This window comes from Halichoeres trimaculatus, unplaced genomic scaffold, assembly GCF_033239565.1.
Source record: "Halichoeres trimaculatus isolate MK-OKI-2021-1 unplaced genomic scaffold, fHalTri1.1 fHalTri1_scaffold_1, whole genome shotgun sequence".
Lineage (NCBI taxonomy): Eukaryota > Metazoa > Chordata > Actinopteri > Labriformes > Labridae > Halichoeres > Halichoeres trimaculatus.
In genome coordinates, this window is record NW_027437179.1 from 13,900,620 (window position 1) to 13,915,207 (window position 14,588).

The 14,588-nt window shown below is 39.9% G+C and overlaps 1 protein-coding gene across 19 annotated transcripts in view; it reads left to right on the forward strand.

Annotated features, from left to right (window-relative positions):
* Positions 1 to 14,588, forward strand: part of nfasca (neurofascin homolog (chicken) a) — a 166,478-nt gene that overhangs the window by 53,154 nt on the left and 98,736 nt on the right. For 18 of the 19 annotated variants that reach the window (XR_012598352.1, XM_074672800.1, XM_074672856.1 and 15 more), the window contains exon 2: positions 9,831 to 9,906. The exons of the other annotated variant lie outside the window; for it this stretch is intronic. The gene's annotated coding sequence lies outside the window, so the exon portion shown is untranslated. The remainder of the gene's footprint in view (positions 1 to 9,830; positions 9,907 to 14,588) is intronic. 19 annotated transcript variants of the gene reach the window in all.

The following is a 14,588-nucleotide window of genomic DNA, read 5'->3' on the forward strand; positions in this document are numbered from 1 at the left end:
CTGATTCATACAGCAGAGTGGGAGTGTTTGCTCTATTTTATTGTATTTGATCAAAAACTAACTCACCCAGTGCCCAGGGTGGGCTCGGTTCAATAACCACAGGATATCACTGTGTATGTGTGTTGTGAGTTCTGTATTTAGGGGTCAACAACACAGTTAATTAACTGCTGCACCCCTCTGGCAAATACTGTTATAAGTCCAGTTCTTGTCGAGCTGTAAAGCTGCCCTCATTTTTTCTGTCCTATATCCTTAATTTCCTCCAGCTTATTTGACACAGAGATCCTCCATCATTAGGCTGAAGAGAAGACGTTCATCAGTACACAAGCGCAGAGAGGTTTACACTGTAACCAAAGATAAATTTCTAGGCCGTGTTGATGTATGCATGGGTTGTCTGCATAGTAGAGACTATGAGGGACTCAGTGAGAATCTGAGTGGAGCTGGGTAGCAAAACTAATCTTTTCTTTTCTTTTAATAGTCTAATCTTTTCTCCGCTCTTCCTCCCGACATATTTTACTGTCCCTAAAAATTGCAAAAAAAGCATAGCAGCTGTCAATCATCGTTTAACGTGACTTAAAGGAACAGTTCAGTTTTTTTGAAGTGGGGTTGTATGAGCTCTATGTGACCACTAAGGACATTAGATACAGTAGAAAGTTGTCTCCTCTCCCTCAGTAAGACACAAACTGTAATCGATGGTGACGAGGAAATAGACGCTAACAGGGACAGACGGTACCAAATTCAAAGGCTATTTTCTCTGCCTATAAGAACTAAAGTCAAAAAGTAATACCACAGTTTAAGAGTACGCTACATAAAATAATTTTTAAGTGCATTAAGTCTTCAGAAATATAAACATTTATCTGGACCTAACTAACTGGTCATGTGTCCTTCCGCGCAGTGCTAGTGCGCTCCGTCCCCCCTCCTCCTTTCAGCTGTAGGGAATGTTAACAAGCTATGCTTCGAGCACCGGTTGTAGCCTCGTGTAAGTTTGATCAAGTATCATAATTCTTTTGTTTGTACTCTAAGGATTGTGAGGCAGCGTAGGAAATTCAAAATAGTGACTATGACAGGACAATGAAGTTCCATTCACTTTGGAACCAAAAGGATACCTGTATGAACCGGAGTACACAGAAGAAGAGCTGCTACAGATGGCGACTGAAAAAAATACAGAGCAAACATTCACGGACACTAATGTCCTTAGTGGTCACATAGAGCTCATACAACCCCACTTCAAAAAAACTGATCTGTCCCTTTAAAACCCAGTTTTTGATGTCCAAAACCAGTGATTTTTTTTTTTCGGAACAAAGAGGACTTGAACATAATGCAGTCGAGTATCTTCAAATCTCCACAGCATATGGATGTGAAAAACCTTTTTACGAGGTGTATTTTATTTTTTAAGTTTGACCACAGCTTAACTGGAGTGACTTGGATGACAGAGTTTTTGATCTGTACTACAACCTAGGGCTGGACAATTAATCAGATTTTAATCGTGATTTCAATTTTGCCATCTGACAATCATAAAAACAATATAATCGAAGAAAAACAATTAATATACCACACAATGTAGATGTATGCAAGTTCCTGTGCTTCATGGCTCTTCTGTGTTCCATGTGCAGCCACAGCGAGTGTGTGTGACTTATGTGTATCAATAATACTGTATGTGCCACTTGCTGGTTGTGTTTAAATCAGTACTGAAGTTTTTGAATAAGATTCAAATAATAAATGAATACTTGTGCATATTAATTGTGATTTTAATATCACTTAAAATAATCGGGATTCTTATTTTTACCATAATCGCCCAGCCCTACTACAACCTGTCACCAGGGGGGAGCTGTTATTGTGGCAACCTCACTTGGAGCCAAACAGATGATGTCCATTTTTTTCCCCAACCCCCATGGCTGTAACCCCTTGAGCTTGAAGTGGTCTGTTCTGGGATAAGGGGTCAGGGTCTATTTTACTTTCCCAATTTTTTTGAAATGAATATAAAGTAACAATGCTGGATGTTCATACTAAACGTGTGCAGATTTTCAGACTGCCAAATATCCACATGTAGAAATCTGTAAAATACTCAAAACACTCTGCTGTAAAAATAGCATGAAAGCCTAACTATATGTTCATGAGATCCTCACAAGATCTTCATGAGACTTGCTAAAATGATTGGGGGTTCGTGGAGGGACATTATTTGGACTAAAAAAGCTTGAAGGGATGACACCAGTGATCCTTCATGAAACCTGGCACAAAACTTCTTGAATCCAGTGCAAATGTCATAATGTTTTGTCTGACTCACACTGCTTAGTGTGGGTCAGCCATAGGTGTTATGTCTGTCCTGAGGAAGCAGAAAGCATCTATGCCTCAGACCAGCAAAACCCTGATCTTAAGTCCACAGCCACTGTTACAGTGCTTAACATAAAAACAGAGACGCACAGCAAAACAGACCACACTCTTTTCTTGAGAATCACATTGGAAACAGCAGATGAAGTAAGTCCCCATGTGACCCAGATTTAAACAGCTTTTTTTAGTTAATGCTCCCACTTGTAATAAAATATCCATGTTTATGCTCAGACAGTGGTGTGGAGTCTTTTTGTGGGACAGATTGGAGATGTGAGTATTTTTCCACGTCTCCATACTTACATCATGATGCTGCTTATTGGAATGGTAAAATCCCCCATTTACACACTCTTACACACAATTAAAAGGCATTGTTTCACAATCCTCTATTACGACCCTGTAACCTAGACCATGATGTCATCAGATATTAATAAAGACTAAAAGTCTCCTTTGCAGTCTGTGGAAAATACAGTGATGTGATCCTGTGCCTTGTGCATAGAAGCTTCTTTGCTGTTGATAAAGTTGTCTCTGCTTTTTTCATTTGCAGCCTGTCTCCTAATTCAATGTATTTACTTAGAAAAAACATGACGTCCACAAAACATCTCAAAGCATTGCTGTTTTTAATGAGCTGCTCTTTGCTCCCCTGATTGCCCCTCGGGGATAAATAATTTTTTTTCTGATTCTGATCTTGATTCTGTATCATCCACATAGACTTTTTTTTCCACTGAAGTAACAGAGGTTATCTAAAGACCTGAATTCACAGCCTACAATCTTAGAGTGTTTGATAACTTAATAATTTTAATCAGGCGAAATAATCCTCATCATTGTACAAGGTAAACAGCAAAAAGAGAACAAATCATCATCCCCAACCCTCCTTTAACCCCCTCAACAACTGCCACCTGAAATTTTATAAGCAAGGTTTGGTTATTTTAGCTCGATAAAAAGGAGATGAACAGGTGGCAAATTTTTTGAAACTCCTCAAGCACAAATCTAGTTCTCTCTAAATGATGCGTTTCTGTCATCTCAAATGTGTCTTAACTTGTGGATTTGACTTAGTTTGAGCAGGGATTTCTTTTTCTGTCACCTGCAGTTATTGACCTCTGTTTGATGGTGACTCCTTACAGTTTCTAAGACCTAAAATCAACACAGAATTATTCATGTAGTTGGCTACACCCTTACGAAAGAAAAATATATTGCAGCATATTGGAAAATATCATGTCATATATTAGGTAATATATTCCCATATATGAGATTTAGTATTTATATTTTGCAATATATTGCAATATATGGAAAGCGGCAATCAATTGTATATTTTGCAATATATTGCAATATATTTCATGAATATATAATATATTGTATATGTGCCCTCAATATGTTATTCCATGTGTGTCATAATATATCAATAATATATTACAATACATTTCAAAAAATATATTGGTACATATATTTTTCTTTCGTACGGGCAGGCTTAACCATTTTAAACTGATTCAACAAACTGTGGTGAAGCAAAGCCATTTTTCAGAGCTCAGTAGAAGTTAACAAGTGGTAATAACCTAACACTGGCAGAAGTATTACTCTGAGCTGCAAGCTTCAGGTCTAACAGGATGACTGATGAGGTGTGTGTGTGTGGGTGTGTGTCTGTGTGGTGAGGGGGGCTTAAGAGCACTTGTCTCGATGTCTGTTTGTCTGTTTGCTTGTCTGTTGCCGCTCTGAGCAGAGGTCAACTGACTGCAGTCCATCTGGGCACGAGTTGATGTTTTCTTGCTATTGTTTTTGCACTCTGAGTGTGTGTGTGTGTGTATGTGTGTGTGAGTGTGTCAATGTCTTAAGGCGCACGTCTTAAGGAGCAGCAGAGGGAGGGTGGAAGGTTATCCTATTGTTGTTCGGGCATATGTTTTAATGATATGCGAGGGTCATTTGCATGTCACAGCTAGCGGCGGCAGCGGGTGGTACTGGTTGGTTATTGATTGTTTGGGGGTGTGGTTGAAGACAGAAGGGAGCTGAAAATGTTGGCCAAGGTCAGGAGGTCAAGCTTAGATACACACACACACACAATTGCAAAATACACAAAGCAGAAATTTCTTTCTCCCTGAGCCTCAGGTCTTCCTCTACTTAACAAGAGGGAGGAGGATCTCAAGCAGACCTTACCCCCTCCCTTCCTTCACTCTCTACCTCTGCAGCTTCCTTTCCTTTTTCCTTTTTTACTCTCATTCCAACATTTTGAGTTTACTAAAAAAAGCACTAAAAGTCTCATGCCCTCATTTCCTGTTTGCGTTGCTTCACTGGTGTCTACAGGACACTTTCCGCCTTCATTATTCTCATAAAGACTGCAGAGGCGAGTGACAAAAACTGAAAGACTTCAGTGTCAACCACTGAATAAAATTCTTTCTGCAAATCAGAATCTCAGGACAGGATGTTGCCCCACTTCTCTCTCTCAGAGATGTTTAGGGTTCAGTAGCTCCTCAAGCTGCTCTTACATCTGTGCTAACAGCTAACTGTCATCATTTCCCCACTCTGAGAGCAGCCTGAGTGTGGGAGAGGAAACCGTCTAATGTAAAACAAACAGAGAAAACCAGTAAAGGGAAAGATATCCAAAAGTAAATACAAGAGAAAAATCTGACATGTTTGACATGACATCTGGTAAAATGGATTGTATCATGATGTTAAAAAAAATGGAAAAACGAATGGGAGCAATGATAACAGGCTGCTTGCTGCTTGCTTGCACTGTACAATTTGACAAAACAACCAAATCTGCTCATCCTGGTTTTGGACAAATCTCTTCCTGTAGCATGCCAATGGACAGACTGTGGACTTAAAAGGTGTGAATCCGTTTCTCAGCTTTAAACTCTTTACTGCTAACCTAAACTTTCATTATAGTGATTTCAAAACTGTCTTCAAACAGAAACATTCCTACACAAGTGTTGATATTAACCCAAAACAGTCACTATTACAGAAAGCTCTCTCTGTTCCTTTTTCCTGCTATGAGATGCATGTGTTTAAAGGGGAGTTCCCTGAAGATTAGGGATGTCCCGATGCGATACACTGATCGGTATTGGTATCAGATATGGCTATTTTTGGGGAATCGGATTGTATCGGATTTCATTACGTAATTGGGACCGATCCAGTTTTCATGTGTTTTCAGCACCGTCACGCTTTGCTGCTGCTTTAAATTAAACCACGTTGCAAACATGTCCGCTGTGTGGGATTACTTTTCTTTGGAAAGTATCTATATTAAAACAGCGTCTTGCGACATTTGTAAAGTGAGTGTTCCTTGAGGAGGTACCAACAGGGCTCACTTTAATACAACAAATATGATTCGTCATTTATAACGAAATCACCCAACATAGTACGGGATTTATCAGAGAAAGGTATTGGATTGGTATCGTCAAAACATATGAAACTAGAAAAGCACTCAGAGAGCACAGACCTCAGCCAAGCATGTTGTGATTGTTATGCAACACTTGAGTCCTACTTTAATGTTTTACTCCCTTTCAGCAGACTGTCTGCTACAATTTGGTGTTAGTTGCATGTTTGTACGGTAATGTGTTACCTGACAGTGTTGAAAATTATGATGAGCCAGTTCATATTTCATATTCTGGATCTTAGTATCCAGAATATTCCCAGGATCTGGATCGTACTTTTACATCTGTCAGAAATTATGGTGACCTTGTCTTGTTTTGTTTTGTTTAGCAAAGCAATCCAACCATATATCATGGAGTTACAAACACATATGGTGAAAATGGTCCTATCTCACAACGATAAAGAATCCTTTAAAAAAAATCCTAGATCCAGATGGTGATCTGGATCACCTCCTAAATTTAGTCACTTCTTCCTTATCCCATTTTGAACATTTCCTGAAAATTTCATCTGAATACATTTGTTAATTTTTGGTTTATGTTTTTTTGTAGACAAACTCTCCCAAAAACATAATCTCCTTGGTGGAGGTAAAAATGGGATCAGACCAAGTCAAAAAGTCTGTATCGGGACATCCCTACTGGAGATGTTATAAATAGTCCCAGTGATGCCAAGAAACACAGTTAAGTGTGAAAAAGGCTCATAGGAGCATGTTGAGAAACTGAAGAGAATAAGGAAGACTGCAGACAAGATTCTCAGAGAGCCCCAAAAACCTCAGCCAGGATTTGACCCTGCAGGATATTCAGCCAACAGTTTGACCTCAGTGTTTAATGAACCCTTTGAACCAGCCACAGCCTCTGAGGTCTCCCAAACCCTGGAGTTTACATGACCAGCTTCTGTGCCCATTAGGTTTGAGAGGGTAACAACCAATTAGGGGGACCCAACACTCAGCCGACAAGTGCTGTAACCCCATGAGCCAGTCAGTCAGTCAGTGAGAGGGGATCGTGTTTATGGCTCTGACCTAAGCCTGGAGGCCAGCGTGACATTTCTACTTTTTCTTAATGAACAGCTGGATGCACCGACTGCACGCAGCATCTTAAAGATCCTCTCCTCCAGAGCGTACACTAAACCCCACACCTGAGTCATGATCAGTTTGATTTCTGAAGATAAATCTGTTTGGATTACATGTTGGTGAAAATCTGTTTTTTCACAGTGTTGTTGAAGTGTTTTCTTCAATTTCACGTATCTGTCCATGAATGTACCCTGGGTTTTGCCTCCATACAGACATACACACACACACACTCCCACACACCGACCTTCCTCTCAGCCTTGTCTCGTCTATGAGAAAGCTCTTGTAGCCTCCAGCTGAGTGGGGGCATCCTCGCTCCCCCAACTGTATGCATGGACAACTGTGTGCATGTGTGTGTGAGATTTTGGTGTGTGTGCTCGCGTGTGCTGCATTCACGCATGGTCAGCCCTGTTTTCTCCGTGATCTGCGTGTGTCATGCATGTGAATGTGTTCATGCATGGCTGACGTGTGTGTGTTTGAGTTTTATAGGTTACACGTACATGTGGGGTGTGTGACTTCAGATTAGCCATAAAATAAAAAGCTTTTAATGTTGTCGTCTGAAAATTAAGAGCTACAAAACAGTCTCCTGAATGTCAGGTTAATAAATCAAAGTGATATATTCTCTCTGTTCTTCTCTTCCTACTTCACACAAACCACAATCAAACCCTCAAACCAGTGGGCTGCTGCTATGGAGAACAACGGACCAGTGCCATGACGTTTGGGTATAAAGACTGATAATGATAAAGTAGCCTTCTAGACACACACACTGTTAAAAATCAGTAGGCTGTGCTTACCATCTCCATAAACATGGTCATAACTGGACCTTAACAGTTGACCACTGAACAGAAAAAAACTTCGCTTATTTGAAAAACTGTTACAATAACAGGAAGTACAGACTAATCCTCATCATTTTATTCCATTGTTTAGAAGAGGTGACTCAATGTGCGCCCAGTCCTTGATGTCTTCTGGTTTTTGTTTATTGCTTAGGCCGGTGAGAGGGTCTTTGGCAAAGCTCTGCTGCTGTGGGCCCCTCGCTGGCCTGTAGCAAGGTGGGTGCCTTTGTGGAGGTGTCCTGGCCTGGCACCCGGGCAGATGGCCTCCTGTGGGTGTGTTTCCTGACCTGGCTCCTCTGTACTCTGCCACACATTTCTAAAGTCACGTAGCCTTTGAGTATGCCTGTGTCTGTGTGTGTGTGTGTGAGTGAGTGTGAGTTTACATTTTCACTGTATGAAAACTAATCTATAAATAAAGTTTGATTTGATTTGATTTGGTTATCAGCACCAATATAGGTTATTCTTAATTGCTACTTCTTAGTTTCCCAATTGAGCTGTCCAGGACGGGATTGATTTGATGCACACAAGTCTCTAAGACAACACCACTGGCTGACGAAGTTTAGGAGTGAGAAGAGAGATCTGTGTTTTTCTCTGCTGAAAATGATTTCTGTGATTAATTTTGTAGTGATGGTGTACACTGGAGCCTAAATGTCAGACAGAAAAAGGACAGGAGAGCAGAAGAAAGCTAAACGGGAGTCTGCTAGAGCACCAACTCAAACTCAACCTAAAGGCTTGAACACAGGAGCTAAAATGTTAGTGATCATGTTCATTCCAACCACAGTCAGCAGTTATTCTGCAGTAGTCTGTTCAAACTTGAGTCTATCAATAAAATGAAGAGTGAGGTTACAGACACATCTCACAGCACTGGGCTGCTTGTAGCTCTAAATATAGCTGACTACTACACTACAGGACAAACTCACAAAGTTTGCTTGTTGTCACGTTAGCCTTCAGATACATCGGAACACAGAGTTGCCATTAGCACGACATATAGCTAGCTACTGAGCTACGGTACAAAGTTTACTTGTTACGTTTCAAACAACAACAGTGCTACATACCTGTACTGATAAACACATTACCTCGCTGCTTTGTTTCCAGTAAAGTTGTCTTGAACAAACGAGAGTGTTAAAAAGAAGAACCGATTATTCATTTCTGAACCAAACACACACCTTGTCACGAGTCATGCCTTCGCTACAGAGTGTGTGCGAATCTTGGTCCAAACGTGGCACTGCAGTCCAATTAAACAGATCCTCCTCACAGTCTCTTTAAAGAAAAGAAAAGATATGAATGCAGATTGTTTTATCAGTGAACAGGGTTAAATTGCATGATTTATCCATGTGTTCAGAGTAAAAAGTTAAACTCATGCTATGGCTGCACACTCCCATATAAACCCATAATCCTCCCTCAAAAATCATAGTATTTATCATTTTTTTTAATTACACGCTTTGTTTTAATTAGTTTCCTTCAACAAGCATTTAGTTACTTTAATTTAACTTCTAAAAATATTTTGTTGTAATTAAGAAAATCTTTGATCTACTTTTTTTTTATCCTAATGTTTGAGCTTTGATTTACCTCCTTGAAAGATTGTTCATCTGATAACCTATAAAGGAAGGTTTTTTTTTTTCAATAATCTGATTGGTTATCTTCTTGAAGTGTGTTGGAGTTTCAGCTCTGGGCACAGATTAGGTCATGGTTTCATCATTTGAAACACCCTCTTTTCGTTTAACAACCAACCAAGGATTTCCTCTGAGAGGAAAAAAAACGTGCTTCTGTTTTTTATAATGAACACATGGCTGAACTGTACCGTCCACACACAGTGTTTGGCTTTAATGTGTGTGTGAGACGGTTGTTCATAGGGTTTAATATGTGTGAGTGTGTTTGACAGTGTCTATGTGCGTGTGTGTGTGTGAGAGAGAGAGAGAGAGAGTCATTAATAATTCATGAGGTGGGAGGGGTGAGGGTGAGAGGGCGGTGACAGATGGAGAGTCAGTGTGTGTGAGAGAGGGAAGGAGAGAGTGTGTGTGTGTGTGTACGGACGGGGAAACAGCGAGAGCACAGTGAGACAGGGAGAAAGGGTTGGAGAGAGTGAGGGACGGAGAAACAGATTGAATGAAAGAGACGGACAGAGCAGTGTTTTCATCCAGTTTTTAGTGCTTCATACGCCTGGTGTGTTTTTTCTCTCTGGTGGATTTCACTGACACACACTCAGTCTTTTTCTTTGCTTTTTTTTCCCTTTGGTTTCTTGGATGCTGAAGGACTGACGGGGATGGAGATACAACACAGTCACGCTGCACTGAAGTACACCTGGACGCCAGAGCTGCACTGACAGAGGTACTGAAACATGTTTATACTTTCAATGTATGTAAAAGAAGACCTGATCTTCCCACTGTCATGTTTGTTTCTTAGGTTTTTTTTTTTTTTTTTTTTAACTTAAGTCTGCTGGAGTAAAAATGACATTACAAGAACTTTACAGAATTTATAAAAACATAATCATGGCTTTCAAGTTGTATGAAAGAAGTACTCGAGATAAATTAGCTTAGCTCATTTAAGACAGTGATTTTGAAGGGCTTATGCTGGTGTGTATTGTCCATGTCAATCAAACAGTCTGTACTTACTGTACATAATAGTGTGTTTAATTATTTTTTTCCCATCTTTTGCACCTGGTTTGTCCACATTTGTCCACGCTGTCACACTATAACTTCAAACTACTCACCACTTTAGACACAAAGACTGCTCAGTCTAACGTGGCTCTGTTAGCTAGTTCTGAAACTTTAATTATTGCATTAATACGCTGCATGGTGTCTGCTTTCACTCTTTGGCTGTTATATTTGTGGTCTCTGTTGGTTAATAAGTGCCTCAGTGTCGGCTGCTTTCATTGATTCCTCAGGCTGATACAATGAAGAGAAATGAAATGTGGTTACAGCTGTCTGTACTGCTCCACTACACACACACTCTGATTAGACTGTCTGACACAGTTGATTGGAAAAATATTGATTATGTCTTGTGCGCAAGTTACCTCATTGGCCACAATTATACTTAAATGGGCCTGCCTGTCTACATTTCTGCATGTGTTTGTGTTGGTTAATCTGCCTCAGTCTCACATTGAAACTGGGAGCAGACTCAGCTTCAGGAGGTAGCTGGACTGGAGGCAGCCCGCTCTCATCACCACTGGCTGATAATAGTTCATTGTCTCATAGCCTTTGTTGGCTGTCTGTCACTTGTTAGCTCCTGATGTCAGGAGTGCAGCGTTGTAAGAATGAAATCACTGCTTGATTTCTGAAGCTTTTTTTTTTTTATCAAAGTGATGCCTGGAGGAGTGCTGGTATGGGTGTGTGTATTAGAAATGTAATATGGTTAGCATTTTGAAGCTAAGAAGATCTTGCAATGTTGACAGGCTTTGATTTTTAGAAAAGTAAAACCTCATCACAATTAGTAGCTACTTTTCACTTCATTTCCATCATCAGGTGTTCAATATCTACAGTTGAAATGCAGCAGTGTCCAGCAAAAAGTTGCTTTCTACGTTGGCCTGTTGACTATTTGACCTTTCAGCTCTATGGGATTTGGACATTTGCTCTTCAACCTGAACTGTTCACTCTGAGTATAGCCTCTGCACTTAAACTGCCCATTTCAACAGCTGCCCCCTGGGGACACTTGTCATAAAACAGTTTCTGACAACCTGGACAAATGAATATTTAATCAATATTCACACTCTTTACTGGAACTGGAACAGGAGGATGTTACCTTTGAATATTAGCTAGGCGTTGGATTAAGCTAACTCATGTTAGCTTTACTGGCTACTTTATAAGAATTGAGCGTGGTTTAAACATCTTCATTGAATTGATGTCGCACCCCAAGGCGTAGCTCTGTGTAGCCCATTTCAGTGCAGAAGCCCTCATGTGCACCTCTCTCCAAATGAAACTAGCTCTATGATTGGTCCACTGAGCGGGAATATGTTTCCTGTATTAAGAACATTTCCTGGATCGTAGCATGTCAGCAGTACGTTACGTCTCCTTGTTGTTCTTCTACAAAGTAGTTGCTTGTGAGAAATGAAAACATATCACCTTCACTCTAAAGTAAAATGCTTGAAATCCAGGTGAAATAGTGGGGAAGCGTTTTGGAGTAGTACTGCAAAGGGACGAGCAAAAACTAATGCAGAAACTCTACATGCTGCTGCCACCCCTGTCGTGTGTCCGAAACAGCTCAACAAAGCAGTTCATCTTCATGGGGTTTAGGAAGTTTGCTGGGAGATGAGTCTTCTTTTTTGAAGCAGCTCTTTGACTGACCAGCTCATGGCTAAATCAACAGTCACAGAAGTTCCTAGTGTCTGAAATTATCACAAAAAAGGAGCTGGTTTCAGTGTTATGATGATAATAAACAGCAATGTTTTATAATATTTTGTGTTATCCAGATGGAACAGTTTAAGAAACTCTGATTTCTTGTAATAAACACTTTGAACAATCCCAAGCTCTACCAAGATTTGAGTGGGGGAACATTTCACATCTGGTATCACTAGAGGCTCTAGTAGAGGACCAAGGAAAACACATGTATTGGACCCTTCCTGTGAATCCCTTTGTGACTTTGCTCACACACATTGCAAAATCAACATCTAATGTGTGCAGACTCACAAAAAAGCTAAAAAGCTGTGTGGTTTTATAAAGCAGAGCCTTGCTCTCACAGAAAATCAATCAATCATTTCCTCTTCCTTGGATCAAATTGAAACTAGCTGGAGTGTTGGGTTATAACGTGACACGCACATTCAGTGTATGTAAATGTCTTATACAAAATGGAATAATTTATCACGAGGTCTGTGCCTGTGTTAAAAGCCAGCTGTCATTTTTTTTTACTTTGTGTATGAGGTGTTGGAAATGTCTGACGTGAATTATGTCACTTTATTGAATGACTGTGGTGCCATGACAGCATCACTGTGACCTTTGAACCCTTCTGAGGTCAATAAGTCAGATCAATACAGAGCTATTCTTTCATTTATTGTAAATGGTTGTGTTGGAGGAGACACTCTGCTTCTCTTCTGTAGTACAGTTTGTATTTAGCCTGAGTACGATCATACTATGTGCATGGTGTCAAACAGTCTGTTTGAGTATATGTGTCTTTTCTGTTCTATTCTAGACGTCCACAAACACAAATAAGAGAGTTTTAAAAATGCTGCTGACCCTGTTAAGGTTTGAAAAGTCCTGGCTTGTGTTGTCCAAAATGAATCAGATTGAAGATAAAATCATGCAGAACAATAACTGGATATTTTCTCCTCACTACACCTTATCGTGTGACCCTTTTCTTGGAGAAACCTAACAAATCAGTTCACTTGGGAACGTGATGCAAGATCAAGCTGATTTTGGGCTTGATTCCCTTCTCCAGACAAAGTTGTGACTTTCTGATGGTTGTAAAGAATACCTTGGTTGATATTTTGTGGTCTAAATTGAAAATATAGAGAAAAAGGGTCTGTAAAAACATCATGGCTGTATTGATTTCAAATTACATATTTAATGTTATATACTTATCTTGTTGTAAAATCTTACACTCATATTTAGTATTTATGGTAGATATGCTGTTTTCTGAGAAGAGACAAGAATTCACTTGATGGTTTGTCACCATTTTTTCCTAATGTTGTGTTTGACTGTGAGATGATGATGATTTCCTTTTTCTGTCACTGTCCATTGTCATGTCTCACCTCTATTTTTTTTTGAGTCTTCAGCAAGTCTTAACATAAAGCAAGTGCTGCTGACTTTATTTGGAATATTTGCTGCATTTATTTGGTTGAGCTCTTCATTTCAAGATGCTGTTGCTGCCCACATAAGCTTGAGGCATTATATTATCCAATAATCCCCTGAATCAAGCGGCCTTATTAGCCTACAGAGAGCACCACAGCTTGAGTTAAAGTGGGGGTATTATACGATAATTTACACATGGATATAAAGTAAAAATACTGTATGTTCATTCTAAATGTGTACAGATTTTTAAAACTCTAAATATTTGTATGTTGTCAAAATCTCTGAATCTGTCTGTTAACTGATCAAAACAACCAGAAGACTAAATAGCAGAAGACCTGCTGAAGTAATGAAATTGTCACACAAAGATCTCCTCAAACACTGAAGTCTGCCCATAGCTCTGCCAGTGAGCAGCCTCCAGAGGGCTGGCCAATCAGAGGGAAGGGGGTTTGGGGAGTGGGGATTCTTAAAGAGACAGCAGCTAAAACCAAGTGTTTTGTGGTGCGTTCCATTTATCCTGGAATTGGGAAGAGGGGAGCGGGAATGATGTCACCTCGGAGTTAAAAGTGTTCCTGTTGCCACATCGGAAAAACTTGCCATAACAGCAATATTTCTATATATAAACAAGGAACAATACTATGTATACAGCTGATTTGGTGTGACAAATACTAGTCAGAAATGCTAAAATAAATGGAATATTACAGAAGCTCAATTACTCCTTACAGATGGGGCAGCCATCTTGGATTGTAAACTTGGAGTGGGTGTGGATCTGCTGACCCAGTAGGAAATTCCGACCTCGGGGACATTCCAATTGAAATTTCCTACTTGGAACTCATAAATACTGATTTCTGAGTACAAATGGAACGCACCATTAGACAGAGGTGGAAATAAGGATTTTCTAAAGTGTGAGAAAAATATGGAGTCTATTGAGCTGTAAATCAAAAGACCAGAGGAGCAGTATAGAGCCAAAAAAGCACTCCCTTATAAAAGAACCAGTGTATGTTAAGTGCAGCATTTAAATGTCCAATGTGTGAGATGAGTGATATAATTTGGGTTTTCAGGTGTGTTTGTATGGCTGCTATGAAGTGGTGTTTAAATGTGAGTTTGTAGGAGGGATTTTCATGTAGGGATGAAACAGTAACTACTGTGGACATTGTGCAGGTGGCTGTGGTGAAACAGACCTGCCTGCTCACTGTAAGAGTGTTGTTCACATTAGACACATGCAGCTGATGTTTATTCTCTCCATGTGAGTGTGTGTTTTTCTGTGAAACATGCAGGGGTGAGGACGATGGC